The following is a 13,265-nucleotide window of genomic DNA, read 5'->3' on the forward strand; positions in this document are numbered from 1 at the left end:
AGGCATGTTGAATAATAAGCACCTGCTCCAAGGTCACTTTTAATGAAAAGTTATGGGTGATATTTTATTTGTGGTGCGCCATTCCTAAAGCAGACCAGAAGTTACTGATACCTCTGTTCCCACACAGTTCAAGTTAAATTTGGAATTGGCTACAGCATACATTGGAGATAGGTACAAGCACACCATGAGAATGGCTATTCACTGGAAATCTCACAGTTATACTCAGCCTCAAAAGCTCTGAGAGCTGAAAATTGCACTAAATGTTTTGACATTCTGAGAAACTCTCTGGGAAACCAGTACAGATGTACATAATTACTTGCTAGGGGCCAAAGACTGGTTGTGTGTGCAAATAGTGAAAGGCCTTGAGATTCACAGATGTTACTGTCTGGTCATTGTGGGTGGGAGAGGGGGGTTGGTAATGGCAGCATTAATGCAATCAATGTCTTCTTGCAGCCCGTGAAAATGAACGATCAACGTAAAGTGAATAGTCTTACCGTATGGCTATCTTTATCTGTGAAATAATGGATGAGTTGATTCATATGACGGAAAAGGGCTTTGGTCACCATCTTTATGCTCCCATGTATGCCAATTGTAATGTGCCACTATCGGAGCCCTGCAAAGCAGAAGGGATGAAAATTGAGTGCCACAGTCACTTTGAGGAGCCTAGCATAGAGTTTCTGCCAGATTCATGTGGTTGCTGTGTCTTGCTGCACAATCTCACATATACCAGTGACCATTTCCTGAACAGCCTTATCCAATCCTGAACCCCCATTCCAGCTGCCATTCCTGAAGAAGGGCCTGTGCCCGAAACGTCGAATCTCCTGTTCCCTGGATGCTGCCTGACCTGCTGTGCTGTTCCAGCAATAAAGTTTCAACGCCATTCTCTTACTCCCCTCCCATCTGCTGCAAAATGGAGCGACAAAAACAGCTAATCTCATACACCCCTGCACAATACAGACTGCAGTCTGATATCCTTGTCATCAATTAGTTTCAGTTGAATTTCATGTGAATAAAAAATGGCAGTTGGGTGGCACAGTGGGAGTACTTCAATATCATTCACCATATTAACTGCACAAACTCCCATTGTGAGCCAGAGATAAATTTCATGTCCTGCACAATTCTGATTCAGGATTTTATTGATGTTAACAATTATTTAATTTTATGCTGTGCTTTTTCACTCAGTTCCATGAATTAATTTTAGAATGAATACAAAATAGTTGTAAAAATGAAAGAAGGTCAGGTGCTATTGTTTTACTTTATTTTCATGTTGATTCACATTCACATCAGACAGTGGAAAATATTCCCTTAAAACTAAATTCTCCTGATGGCAATGAAGTTCATTGTCAACTGTGTAATTTGGAAGGCATACAAGGTTTCATACATAGAAACATAAAACTTAGAGCAGGAGTAGGCCATTTGAACCTTGAGACTGCTACATTATCCAAAAGGAGGTTGGCTGATTCTTTATCTCAACTCCTTATTCCCACTTTCTCTCCATAACCCTTGATGTCTTTAATATCTAAAAATGTATCAAACTCTTTCTTGAATATATTCAGTGACCCACCTTATATGATGCCAAATTCCACAGGTTGACCACCATCTGATTGAAGAAACGTTTCTTCATCTCAGTCCGAAAGACCTACCCTACATTGTGAAACTTTGACCTCTGATTCTAGACCCCTCAACTGAAAGAAACTTCTTCCCACATCTAGATTGTCTCATCTTGTTAAAATTTTATAGCTTCAATTAGATCCCCACCCATTCTTCTGAACTCTAGTGAATACAGGTCCAGTTGAAAAATTTCTCCTCATACTCCAGTCCTGAAGAAGGGGTCATGCCTGAAACATCGATTCTCCTGCTCCTTGGATGCTGCCTGACCTGCTGCGCTTTTCCATCAACACATTTTCATCCCCATTATCAGCCTAGTGAACAGCTACTGCACTCTGTCTATGGCAACTATATCCTTTCTTAGTTAGGGAGACCAAAACAGTACACAATACTCCAGGTCTCATCTCATCAAGGCCTGCATAACTTTCATAAGACATCCCTACTTCTGAACTCAGACCCTCATGCAATGAAGAATTATATACCATTTACCTTCGCATCACTTGCTGCACCTTCCTGTCTGCCTTCATTGATTAGTGTAGAAGGACATTCAAGTCCCTTTGGACATCCACATTTCCCAAAATGTGGAGATACTGGGGTGGACAAAGTCAGAAGTCTCACGACACTGGGTTATAGTCCAACAGGTTTAAAATAACAAACTTTTGGAGCGTTGTTTCTTCGTCAGGTGAAGTCTGACTCCTTGCATCCTCCTTGAATTCTTCTCACAACTCACAATTCCACCAAGTCCTCCAGCAGTAAACCAATGCAACCCAGAAAAAGACCCTATTATTTACACTATCTGTGTCTGATATGTAAACCAATTCTCAATCCACACCAATAAATTATTCCCATTCCATGTGCTTCAATTTTACCCACTAGCCTTTTATGTCAGTCATTATCAAAAGCCTTATTAGAAATCACATTCATTGGTTCTCCCTTATCTATGAACAAAATAGTGAGGAAAGAAATTAGAGTATGAGAAGAAGCCAACTAAAAATGTTGAAACAGATAGTAAGAGTTTCTATAGGTACTTAGAACAGAAAAGAGCAAATAAAGTGAAAGTTGCTCCTTTAAAGGATGAGAATGGGAAGTTATGGCATGGAGAGATTTCCTTATGAGAAGAGGTTAAATAAATTGAGATTGTATTCATTGGAGTTTAGAAGCATGAGAGGAGACCTCAATGAAACATATAGCTATATATTAGCGGCTTGACAGGATAGATGCAGGCAGGTTATTTCCCCTGTGGAAGAGTTTAGGGCCAAAGGTTGTAATCTGAGAATAAAAGTCATAGAGTCATAGAGATGTATATCATGGAAACAGACCCTTCAGTCCAACTCGTACATGCCCACCAGATATCCTAAATTAATTTAGTCCTATTTCCAGCACTTGGCCCTTATTCCTCCAAACCCTTCCTATTCATATATCCATCCAGTTGCCTTTGAAGTGTTGTAATTGTACCAGCCTCTACCACTCTGTCTGGCAGCTCATTCCATACACACACCACCCCTTCTGTGAAAGAGGCCCCTTAGGTTCCTTTTCAATCTTTCCCCTTCCACCCAAAACCTATGCCTTCTATTTCTGTACTCCCCCACCCCATGGAAAAAGCTTTGTCTATTTATCCTATCCCCTATGCTTCCCTATGATTTTGTAAACCTCTATAAGGTCACCCCTCAGCCCCCGATGCTCCAAGGAAAACAGCCCCAGCCTCTTCAGCCTCTCCCTGTAAGTGGAACCCTCCAAACCTGGCAATATCCTTGTAAATCGTTTGTGAACCCTTTCAAGTTTCACATCATCTTTCCTATAGGAGGGACACCAGAATTGCACACAACATTCCAAAAAATGGCCTAACCAATGTCCTGTACAGCTGCAACATAACCTCCCAACTCTTATACTCTGTGCTCTGACCAATAAAGCAAAGCATACTAAACGCCTTCTTCACTATCCTATCTACCTGAGACTCTACTTTCAAGGAACAATAACCCTGCACTCCAAGGTCTCTTTGTTAAGCAACACTTCCCAGGACCTTACCATTAAGCATATAAGTTTTCTCTGATTTGTCTTTCCAAAATGCAGCACCTCACATTGTCTAACTTTTTTTTATTCATTCATGGGATGAGAGCATCACTGGCCAGGCCAGTATTTATTGCCCATCCCTACTTGTTAAGAGTCAACCACATTGCTACGTGTCTGGATCACGTGTAGGCCAGACCAGGTAAGGATGGCAGTTTCCTTCCCTGAAGGACATTAGTGAACCAGATAGGTTTTTCCAACAATCAGTAATGGATTCACGGTCATCATTATACTCTTACTTCCAGATTTTACTGACTTCAAATTCTGCCATCTGCCATGGCGGCATTCGAACCTGGGTCCCCAGGATGTCGATTCTTCTGCTCCTGGTGCTGCCTGACCAGATATGCTTTTCCAGCACCACACTCTTCAACCCTGATCTCCAGCATCAGCAGTGCTCACTTTCTCACTCTGGATTAACAGTCCAGCAATAATACTACTAGGTCATTGCCTCCCCTGAGGATGTAACCCTCTTCGCTGTCCACCACATCTCCAATTTTGGTGTCATCTACAAACTTACTAACTGTACCTCCAGTGTTCACATCCAAATCATTTATATAAATGATGAAAAGCAGTGGACTCAGCAGCAATCCTTGTGGCACACTGCTGATGATAGACCTCCAGTCTGAAAAGTAACCCTCCACCACCACCTTCTGTCTTCTACCTTCGAGCCAGTTCTGTATGTACATGTGGGCGACACAGTAGCACAGTGGTTAGCACTGCTGCTTCACAGCGCCAGAGACCCGGGTTCAATTCCTGCCTCAGGCGACTCTCTGTGTGGAGTTTGCACATTCTCCCCGTGTCTGCGTGGGTTTCCTCCGGGTGCTCCGGTTTCCTCCCACAATCCAAAAATGTGCAGGTTAGGTGAATTGGCCACGCTAAATTGCCCGTAGTGTTAGGTGAAGGGATAAATGTAGGAGAATGGGTCTGGGTTGGTTACGCTTCGGCGGGTCGGTGTGGACTTGTTGGGCCGAAGGGCCTGTTTCCACACTGTACGTAATCTAATCTAATCTAATCTAGTTCTCACTCTATTCCATGTGATCTAATCTTGTCGAATGCCTTACTGAAGTCCATATAGATCATGTCCTTCACTCTGCCCTCATCAGCCCTCTTTGTTACTTCATCAAAAAACTCATTCAAGTTAGTGAGACTAACCACACATGATTCCCCACGCACAAAGCCACGTTGACTATCCCTAATCAGTCCTTGCCTATCTAAATACATGTAAATCCTGTCCTTCAGAATTCCGTCCAGCAATGTGCCCACCACTGATGTCTGGCTCACCGATCTATAGTTCACTGGCTATTCCTTACCACCTTTCTTAAACAGGTGGCACCACGTTAGCCAACCTCCAGTCTTTTGGCACCTCACCTGTGACTATCGATAATCCAAATATCTCAGCAAGGCACCCAGCAATCACTTCTCTAGCTTCCCACACTGTTCTAGGGTACACCTGATTGGGTCCTGGGGATTTATCAACCTTTATGCATTTCAAGACATCCAGCATCACCTCCTCTGTAATATGGATATTTTTCAAGATGTCACCATCTTCTTCCCCACATTTGGGTATCACCGAATTAAGGTATCAATGAGGATGAATTTCTTCCCCAAGTGCAGAGAATCTGTGGAATTCTTTACCACAAAGGACTGTCAAGGCTGAGTCTTTAAGGGTATTTAAAGCCAACATAGAAAAAATATTTAATAAGTAATGGAATCAAGCATTATGGGGAAATGCAGGAAAGTGGAGTTGCGGTTTATCAGATGTTCTCATTGAATGACAGAGCAGACTCAACTGGCCAAATGTTGATTCTGCTTGAGCAATTTATGGTCTTCTTTTTCATGTTAGTTAAAAATCACACAACACCAGGTTATAGTCCAACAGGTTTATTTGGATGTGCTAGCTTTCGGAGCACTGCCCCTTTATCAGGTAGCTGTAGAGCAAAATCTTAAGACACAGACATGTGTCCTACCTGATGAAGTGCAGACCTCTGAAGCTAGTGCTTCTAAATAAACCTGTTGGACCATAACCTAATGTGTGATTTTTAACTTTGCAAAAGTGAAGACAGCAGATGCTGGAGATCAGAGTCTAGCTTAGAGTGGTGCTGGAAAAGCACAGCACATCAGGCAGCTTCTGAAGAGCAGGAAAATCGACGTTCCGAGCAAAAGCCCTTCATCAGGAATGAATAGAGTTCATTCATCAAGCATGGGTGCAACAATTGAAAAGTTGTGAGCATCTTTTGCAATACACGGACTCTCAGAGGTGATATTGGGTCATCATTTACCAGAAGAGAATTTGAGTATTTCCTGAAGTTTAAGGTAAAAAGGGAGAGATACAAAAGAATCCCAGGATGCAACTTTTTCACACAGAGGGTGGCGAGCAGTTGGAATGGGCATTTAGACATGTGCTAGAAGCGAAAACAATGTTGTCTTTTCAGAAACATTTAGACAGTAAATGGAAGGGATAGGTATGGAGGGATCGGGACCAAATGCAGGCAAGTGAGACTAGTTTAACTTGTGAAAACTGGGTGGCATGGGAAAGTTGGGCCGAAGGACCTGTTTCTATGCTGTAGACACCTATAACTCTATGACATTGGAGGTGATCTGCAGATCTGTTGTAACCTACTTCAACGAAGGAACAAATTTATGAGACATATATTCTAAGGTGCAACAGATTTAAAAGAGTGATGTGGAGGAATTACTTCTCTCAAAGGGTCAAGAATCTACAGAGTTCACTACCCCAGAGGGCAGTAGGTACTGGGACACTGAATAGAATTAGAGTGGAGACAGAGTTTTTTTTGGTTAAAGTATTTTGTGGAGCTGGCAGAAAAGTAGAGTTGAAGCCGCGATGAGATCAGCCACAATCGTATTAAATAATGGTGCCTGCTCGAGAGGTGAATTGTCTATTACTGTCCCATGTCCGAATGTTCCTGTTATATCGAGCAAGTATGCAGGCAAATCTGTGAGAAGTTACAAAATAATAGCACAGTGGTGTAAACATTCATCGGATATCATGGACAACTTCCCTGCTTTTCTTTGAAGTACAGTGATAGGATGTCTAATGTCTACCCAAAAAGACAGAAGGGGCCTTGATTTAATATCTCATCTAAAAGATGCATCGCCAGCACAAAGTTCAAAAGCACATTCAATCCATGATTCTTGTGCTCAGATAACTCTAGAGTGAGACTTGAATGCCAGCTCTGACTCAGTTGAGAATGTTACCAACTGAATTCAGAGAAGCAAGCAAACTGCAACATCAAATACAATAAGAAGCACATCTAAGGCTTTAAATGTTCCACTTTATCACTGTGACAGCTCTAATGTAACAGTGAAGATAAAAAGCACACCCACCAGAAGAGAATGCCCCCAGAGATGTGAAGAAAGGAAGTATCACTGAAGTTATTCTGCCACAGGCAAAACTGACGCTCACAGCTGGGCCCATGTTCCCCGAGGATCTAACTGGAAAGGGATCAAAACCGGGCTGGCCCCGGTCATGTTGGCAAAAGTCGATGATAAATGGAAAAAGAACATTATCAGGTTGCTATAAACAAATCCTGCTTTTTATAAAGCTGTGCTGACTATCCCTGATTAGTAAGTAAGCACCTCTTCCATCTTTCAAATACCCCATATCAATTCAAAGCCATTTGTTTTAAAAATGAATGTTGGTATCCAGCCACAATTAGGAACTACTTTACAAGCAACAAGCCTCACAAACAGCCACAAGATGGCCTAACCTGTTGAGTGATATTGATTGATGGATCAATGCTGGTCAGGAAACCAGAAGAATACACCATCTCTTCTCTGAATAATGAACAAGTGAACAATGCATGTCTCATCATAGTGAATTTAAACACCTTCAGTATTGTACTGAAGAGACAATATATATGATAGGAATTATCAGAAATTACCATGCAGAGGAGGCCATTCAGCCCCTTATGTCTGACTCACCTGAAAGTAACCATTCAACTTAATGCCACTCTCCAGTCCTGGATCTGTATCTTTACAAGTTACCAAACTTTGTGAATGTCCAAGTATACTCTAAATATACTGAGCTGTTCTGCCCCTTCACCTTTTCAGGCAGTAATTTCCAGATCCCCACCATCTCCTGGGTGGAAACAGTTCCCCTTGAATCCCATCTAGACCTCATACCCTAAATCTGTGCCCCCAGTTATGGGTTCCTCAACCGTTCCTAACAACTTGACCTAGACCCCTTTAAATTCTAGGCATCAATTAGTTCTACCCTCTGCCTCCTCTGCTCCAAATTCTCCACTCCAGGCAACGTGCATATAAATTTCCTCTTATCCTCTCTTTAGTGCAACCATATCTTTCCTGTAGTGCAATGTCTAGATCTATATGCAGTACCCTAATTATGTAATTAGCTAGTGTGTTACACAGTTCTAGCATAATCTCCAAAGTTTTATATTCTATTCTTCAAATAAGAAACACATGTATCACGTGTATCTTCTTGACCATCTCAACTGCCTGTCCAGCCACTTTCAAGGATCCTTCTATTCCTTTAGCTCTCTCAATGTCCAATTACTTGTGTATTCCCTTGACTTGTTAGCCTTTGACAAATGCCTTCCCTCAAACCTCTTTAAGAGTGCCATTTGCCAATATTCACCTGTGTTCACAGTGTTCTCTGTTCACATGACTTTTTCAATGATGCCTTTCTGCAGTGTACACCTTTTCATTATTAATCACAAAGCCAACATTCATATCACCTGCAAACATCTTAATTTTACCCCACCCCCCGACACACTGTCAAAATCACTGACATGTCACAAAAAGCAAGCACTGAACCCTGCAGAATTAGCCCTCCATTCAACAAACATCCATTAACCATCATCGTTTATTCTCTGTTCCTGGTACAATTTTTATAGTTTTTCTTTGAGCTTTTCATTGACGATGCTAAATCAAATTGAATTATGATAACTTCTACTCATAGAAAGATATTCTTACAAAAGAATTATTTTATACAATTACTGATGGAAAAATCATTGACTAAAATTTAACAGTACTAAAACAGCAAACTGGAAAGATGGCTGCTGAGATCCACATGATTCTAAAGACTCAGAATTACCTCAAGTCTTGAGAAAGTTCTAATTGAAATAACTTTAGTGGGACATCCACCCTGAATGGACATTTTGAAATAAAAGGATCTGTGAATTTATGGTCCCTATGGATTTAATAAAAGTCAAAATCTATGGGCTCCCAGATTCATTGGGCTAATTCTCATATTTTTTTTACTTCATGTGGGTTGCGTCAAATGTTTTGGAGGGATTCTCAACATGGGACCTCACAAGATTGCTCAACCTATCTTCCCAAACTCGCCTCATCAATCACCAGCCCCACCCCATGGCATCCATACGTTCGATTCTATCCCCGTCTTACTACACCCCATTCCCAAAACAATTCACCACTCACCATATTTATGCCAGACACTCAGCATCCCTTCCTTGGCATTACCTTTAAGAACCTGTTGTACACCTGGAAAAGTGCATTCACTCTGGAACTGCCCTGCACACTTCCTGACATTTGTCCTGGACGGGGCAGACAAGAGGAAATTGATGAGCATTCTTACTATCTAGCTTGTTCAACACATTTGATAAGCGGTGAAGCTGAATATTAATGAGGTGAATTATCTCATTAATAAGGCAATTTAACAAGCTCTAATCCAACTTAAGTGGCAACTCACCTTGCTGCTTGGCCAATGCATCAAGATGCAGCAAGTTGCTTCCAATGTAATGTCAGGCTTCATCAGACTTTCGCATGATACTGTCATAAATCTCCCCAAAGTTCACATTGCTCAGGTTCCTATAAGATTCCATCCATTGTCGCTAGATTTTAAACTTTACCAGGAGAGCTATAGAGAAAGCAGTTCAGAATATGTTGAAATTAACAGGCAACATCCATTTTCTATTCTGTAGCAATGGTTTTTAACATCATATTATTCATGTGGATAATTAAAGCATTTATCAGATGGCATCATGACCAAAGCCTGTGAACTTTACTTACTCAGAGAACCCAAGAAGAAACAAATTAGTCAGAGACATATATGGCACACAAGATCTTGGCTGTGGTCTCACTTCCTTTCTAGCTACTTGTACCTTCCTGCGGTTCTTGACTATCCATGTACCAACAGTAGAAGTACTTTCAAAGAACTTAACTTGTGGCTGCTTTCTGCAGAAGAACAGCTAAGTTGACCACTAACATCTTTCAACCACTTTAATACTGAAACAAGATGGTTCACCAAGTCTCTGCCTGGATCCACACCAAGTGATTAACTCACAAGAAGTGTAAAATTTTCAACAAAACACAGAAAGAGCCAGAGCAACTCAGTGGGTCTTGCAGCATTTTGAGTGCGGTGACAGGAACAAGACAAAGCAGCACTCACTGAATGTCAACACGCTAGATAACCCAGAGGGATCTTGAAATGCTTGTCCACAGGTCCCCCAGGGTGGTAGGACAAGTTAATGGTGTAGTTAAGATGATCTTACTTGCCTTTATCAGTCAAGGTGTAGATTATAAGAGCAAGGAGGTGACATTGTAGCTGTACAGAATTTTGATTGGGCCACAGCTGGGAGTATTGTATGCAGGTCTGGTCATCACATTGTAGGAAGGATGTGATTGTACTGGAGGGATTGCAATGGAGATTCACCAGAATGTTGCCTTGGATGGAGCATTTCACCTCTGAAGAGATGCTGGATAACCTTGTTTTTTTTTCCCTGGAGCACAGAAGGCTGAGGGGGCACCCAGGTAGAGGTATATAAAATTATGAGGGGTATTGACAGGGTGAATAGAAAGCAGTTGTTTTCGTTAGTTGAAGAGTCAATGACAAGGAGGCAATATTTTAAAGTGAAAGGCAGATGGTTCAGAGGAGATTTGAGAATAACTTTTTCACACAGAGGGTGGTGGTGATGGTGGTCTGGAATGCACTATTTGGGAGGGTAGTTGAAGTGGGTAACCATGCATTTTTAAAAAGTACGTCAATGTGCACTTGAACTGTCATAACATTCAAGGATATAATCCTATTGTGAGAGAGTGTGACCAGTGTAAGATGGTGGTATATCTTTGGGGGTACAAACTCAATGAGCCAAAGGGTCTCTTTGATACTGTATGATTCTATCACAGTGACTGACAGTTTTTTTTTAATAGTCAAAGCTCAGAATATTTAAACATTGAGTGAAGTGGCAAGAATATCCTTTTAAAAGGAAATCTGTTGTTGTCAAATGAGGAATCAGCGAAGAAATAAGAATGCAACCGTGTGCTCCCCAACTCTTATCCCTTCCAATTGCCCAGATTCATTCCATAAAATGGATTCATAGAGTCATAGAGATGTACAGCACAGAAATAGACACTTCAGTCCAACTCATCCATGCCGACCAGATATTCCAACCTAATCTAGTCCCATTGCCAGCACTTGGCCCATATCCTTCTAAACCTTTCCTATTCTTATCCCCATCCAAATGTTTTTTAAATGTTGCAATTCACCACTCCTCTGGCAGTTCATTCCATACATGTACCACCCTCTGCGTGAAAAAGTTGCCCCTTACGTCCCTTTTATATCTTTCCCCTCTCACCCTAGACCTATGCCCTCTAGTTCTGGACTCCCCCATCCCAGGGAAAAGACTTTGTCTATGCTATCCATGTCCCTCATGATTATATCAATCTCTATAAGGTCACCCCTCAGCCTTCGACACTCCAGGGAAAACAGGCCCAGTTTATTAGGCCTCTCCCTGTAGTTCAAATCCTCCAACCCTGGCAACATCCTTGTATATCTTTTCTGAACCCTTTCAAGTTTCACAACATTCTTCCAACAGGAAGGAGACCAGAATTACAGTCAATATTCGAAAAGTGGCCTAACCAATGTACTGTAAAGCCGCAACATGACCTCCCAACCCCTATACTCAATGCTCTGACTAATAAAGGAATGCCTTCTTCACTATCCCATCTACCAGTGACTCTACTTTCAAGGACAATCCTCTCTCTTCTTAGCCTTGCTGTGTACTGGATAAAAAAATGTTGTCCTGAATGCATGTTTGGACCCTCTGTGCCTTTCACACACATTCTATCCTGGTCAATATTAAGGAAACTAAATAAGACTTCATCCAAATGTGCAGTTCATTATCACTCCTGGATGTTTCATTTTACAGGGGCCCTCTGAGAATCAACAAAAATCAAATTCATGAGGTAGCGAAATGATATCACCCACTTCCACCCACTAACATTTTCCCATGGTAACCTCCTCAACATTCTAAATTGCTGTTGCACATACAGGTCAAATACCAAGTAATTTATCATTCCTTTCTTACTAATTTATACCCATAAATTCATGACCTGCATCACTCTAAGTAACACCCATTGATTGGATGAAATGGAGATGAAAACCAAGGTCATCATTTGAGTTCATCTACTGGAGTCACTTCTCACCAACAGCTGTTCATGAATGTGTGTGTGTGTGTATATATGTGTGTTGTGGGGGTGGGGAGCTGTGTGCAGGGCTGTATGTGTGTGTGTGTGTGTGTAGCTGTGTACTGCATGAAAGGTTTGGAGAGGAAAATCAAAACAACAGCATAGTAGGTGGCTGACCCATTTTGTGCCCTCACCAAAAATTGTGTGCATCCTATGTTTGTTTGTTTTTTCATTTATTTGTATGTTAATAGCAGGTGCTTAAATCTATATGTTAGTCTGTACATGGCTATTTTAAATTGTTTACCACTGTACTTTGTGTCATTTCATTTCATTTACGATTATCAAACACTTATTTGAACATTTGGTGAAGATAGAGTTGAAAAATTAAACATGAAAGCAATTTAGTTATTTGTTAAAGTCATATAACACCAAAAATCATGAAGAAATAACGTCAATCATTGTGCTTACAGCGATCAAAATGCTAATTTATGACACGGAAAGGGAGACAATACGTAATTTTACACCAACTGTTTAAAAAGGAAGGAATGCCCTGAGTGTAATGGTTAATATGCATCTGACTTTTAATTTAATAAAATGAATAGTAAATGGATGCATTATAACTTAATTTCACTGAGAATTCTGAAATGTTTTGTTTTCTATTTGAAAACCCTTTAAGGTGAGTGGGGTTTATAAATTGGGGCAAGCAGGGTAATAGTTAGCATAAATCATTTACTGATATTTTCTTCATGTCATTTTCAATTTGTCATCAACAATAATGCAATGTAATTACCCTTTCCATGAAACCATTTACTTCTTATAGCAGGTAATAGAACTTTGTCGTAGCAGCAATGTTTTTATCACTTCTGTGCTATTTTTTATTCAGCCTGTTCTAAATTTGTAACCACTTCGCACATTGGAGGTTATGTGCCACACATTGGAGACCATGTGAGATAAGCAAATTTAACACCTTGAAAAAGAATGTTCATCCAAAATGTTAGTATATCTGTTCCCTCTGATTATTATAAACTGATTTAATTCCACATGATTTATATTTCTAATATGGATAACTATTTTCTTGCATGTTGAGATTAGTAATGTAAACATTCTTGTCTCATTGCATGAATCTGCACTAGAGTGGAACTTTAACTCAGTAGAAGATTTGAGAGCACTTTTTTTTGCTCAGG

The 13,265-nt window shown here is 40.8% G+C and overlaps 1 long non-coding RNA gene across 1 annotated transcript; it reads right to left on the bottom strand.

Annotated features, from left to right (window-relative positions):
- Positions 1-500: 500 nt before the first annotated feature.
- Positions 501-9,513, bottom strand: LOC122550624. Its single transcript, XR_006311902.1, has 3 exons — positions 9,365-9,513; positions 9,136-9,209; positions 501-613 (listed from the first exon to the last, which is right to left on the bottom strand). It is a non-coding gene; the product is annotated as an uncharacterized LOC122550624 (long non-coding RNA).
- Positions 9,514-13,265: the final 3,752 nt, after the last annotated feature.

The sequence above is a fragment of the Chiloscyllium plagiosum genome, chromosome 6 (genome assembly GCF_004010195.1).
Source record: "Chiloscyllium plagiosum isolate BGI_BamShark_2017 chromosome 6, ASM401019v2, whole genome shotgun sequence".
NCBI lineage: Eukaryota > Metazoa > Chordata > Chondrichthyes > Orectolobiformes > Hemiscylliidae > Chiloscyllium > Chiloscyllium plagiosum.